Source organism: Epinephelus moara, chromosome 9, assembly GCF_006386435.1.
Source record: "Epinephelus moara isolate mb chromosome 9, YSFRI_EMoa_1.0, whole genome shotgun sequence".
In the NCBI taxonomy this organism is placed as follows: domain Eukaryota; kingdom Metazoa; phylum Chordata; class Actinopteri; order Perciformes; family Serranidae; genus Epinephelus; species Epinephelus moara.
Window position 1 is genome coordinate 36,350,026 of NC_065514.1, and position 2,897 is coordinate 36,352,922.

General features: G+C 41.5%; 1 protein-coding gene across 2 annotated transcripts in view; it reads left to right on the plus strand.

Annotated features, from left to right (window-relative positions):
• Positions 1–835: 835 nt before the first annotated feature.
• The window catches only part of slc38a9 (solute carrier family 38 member 9), a 151,936-nt gene continuing 149,874 nt past the window's right edge, over positions 836–2,897 (plus strand). The window contains exon 1 of one of the 2 annotated variants that reach the window (XM_050052700.1): positions 836–1,167. The gene's annotated coding sequence lies outside the window, so the exon portion shown is untranslated. The other variant, XM_050052701.1, reaches the window with a different exon arrangement.

Genomic DNA, 2,897 nt, shown 5'->3' on the forward strand with positions numbered 1-2,897 from the left:
GGACTTACTACTAGTCAAAATGACGTTATAGATATCTATAATGGTAATTCCGGATAGTCAGACTTAGTGATTAAATGTTAAAACAGCTTGCCATACGTGCCCATGTAAAACTAATCCCGTCCGAATAGTGCTTAGAGAGCCTTTAAATGGGCTAGGACCAAGGTACATTGCTAACTTCCTTGTTAACTATTTGCCTCTGAGAACACTGTGATCATCTGCTGCTGGTTCATTGGAGGTTACCAGTAACAGCTGGAAGAAGTTCGGGGGGATGCAGCCTTTGTCAAATACATCCCAAAGCTATGGAACACACTACCTATAGATATCAGGGAAGCTACCTCTCTTAAATATTTTTTAAAAGAAAACAACAATGTATCTGTTCACTTTAGCCTTTAAAGCCTACCTCTGACTTTCCTCATACAGACTTTGTGCTGCATGTCTTGAAAGGTGCTAAATAGCCTATATAACTAATTATAAATAATAATAATAATAATAATAATAATGATAATAACAATAAAAAGATGCCTGGTATGGGAATGTGCTTTCATGTAATATGTGTTTGTATTTAATTTATGTTTAGTTTGTACAATAAAATGAAAAAAAAATAAAATAAATAAAAGTGATTCTACTAGGAGAGACAAAGAGGAATGTACGTAAGCTTTTGTTAAATTATTTAGGAGAAACAGGAATAGCCTCCTATTTGTTTCCTATTTGTTTATTTGTTTCCTGCCAATCTACCGCTCCATGCTCCACTCCAGTAGGTGGCGGTGATCCATCTGAAAGCTGGTTCGCTAACCGCCATTAAATTCAGGAAAGAAAAGAAAAAGGAAAAGAACAAGACCATCGTCATTAACAATAACAAGAGCAGCACGGCTCTGCGCTTATCAGGGGTGACGCTAGCCTACTGTCTGATTTACTATTTTACTTCCTCTTCCTTCGGACTGTCACCTTAATCAGCCAGCTGTTAGTCTGACTGCCTCTTTTTGTTGGCCTGTAGGCTTTTTAAAACATTTTTTGGAACAGTATTTTAATGCCCGCCGCCGTGTGTCGACATTTGATTTTTTTTTTTTTTTTAGTATTTTAAGTGCTGTTTGTTGTGACATTTCGCTGACACAGCAAGCATGAGATGAGCTGAAGACACCAGGAAGGATAACTTCACTGCACACTCCGGTACGGACTTTAACTTCTGTCTGTGTTAATGTTAACTGCTCAGATGACAGGAGGATTCACAGTCTACACTGTTAAAGTTCTGACCTCAGTTGACCTGAATCGGTTAGGTAACCTAGTTTAGGTAAAATTGGGAGCTAAGGAAACAGAAAGTCGCCATCCGGTAAGAACAACCTACCAAACTTTACTTTAGTTTCCTGAATCCCTGCAGACTCAGCACTTAATATTTCCACAGAAATCCTGCTTCACACTCAGTTTCACGTGAACGTCCCCTCTGTACAGCAAGAGTAGACTGTATGGAGTCAGATTTGTCTCAGTAGTATTTGTGTGAAATGATCGACAACTGTGTGTTTATGTGTAACCTGTAGGCCTACATTTAAAACACTTTCCATAAATCCAACAAAAGATTTTGTAAATTCTAAAAACTATTTTTCTAATATCAAACAGATCTGCATATACGCAAATATGGAAATAGATTTGTCTCAAGAATCATTTGTATGAGAATATTTACGATAGGGATGGGGCCGATCCGATCCAGTATCGGTATCAGGTTCCGATACCAACGTAATTCACGGATCGGAAATTTCCGATCCACGAGCCGTGTCTGTGCTTTCACGTTGTCTGCTGGAATGATATGATGATTGCTACATAGTAGTGTTGCACTGACCGATGTACTAAACACGACGGTACATGTGATACCATAATGTTGGAGTACTGTAGTACTACGGTACCTCAGGTACCACTACTGTGGGATAAGATCAAAGTCCAATCGCAAGAGCGTGAGTGTCCATGCGGCGTCCAATAACGGCACGCGCTGTCCACCTGGCACTCAATATGCCGCTGCAGTGGTTTGTATCCAGTGACATTTCAGGTATGAACTGAGCTATTGAGTATCTTTAAGCAGTGAAAGTTATTATTAATTTATTTTTACGTGTAGGTTTGATTTGTTAATATATGCTACAGTGATTTGTTTTCCACTACAGAGCTCTACGGTGTGAGCATTTTACTCGCATTTGCGACTAAAAATAGTTTTGTGCGCACAAAATAAATCATTCAGCACGCTGTGCGAGTACAGATTTCAACCAGCAGCAGAAACTAAAGGCAAATCCTGCCAGTTGTGGGTTGAACGGGGGTCACAGACACAAACGGGAATATATTCCTGTCAAATACGGCGGAGGCTCATAGTGCTGCGCGTCATGACTGCCCAAAAGTACCTGAACAGCCGAACTGTGGCGGCACACAGGTATGTGGCGTGTCAGAGGAGAAACAAGCCGTTCACATTTCTCTGGCAGGTAACGACCGACAAACCTCACCGCACTTTAGGGACTGTTCGTTACTTATGAAGGGACTGTCAGGGGAGAAGGGTGGCTGGTTGATTTTTATTTCATTTATTTCCTATTTTGTTTTGATCCCCCCTCTGTTAAAGGTAGGGTCTGGAGGATTTTCCAGTTGCTGTTTGTAAACACACATTCAAATTTGGCCCCTCCTATCAGGCTCAACTCTCCCGGGTGTACGGAGCCCGGAGGTACGGAAAAAGGCATCACAGAAGAGGTTCAGGCAAGGCTCGCGCCAACCTGATCTCACAGAAATACGTGAAATGACCACGACCTATTAACACCGCATTCCGTGGTGGCAGCACGTAATGGGTTGAAATTACGTGCTGCCACCACGAAAACAATGCCAATGTAAAGTCAATTAGGGTCCTCTCCCGTGGTGGACACACGGATTCCCTG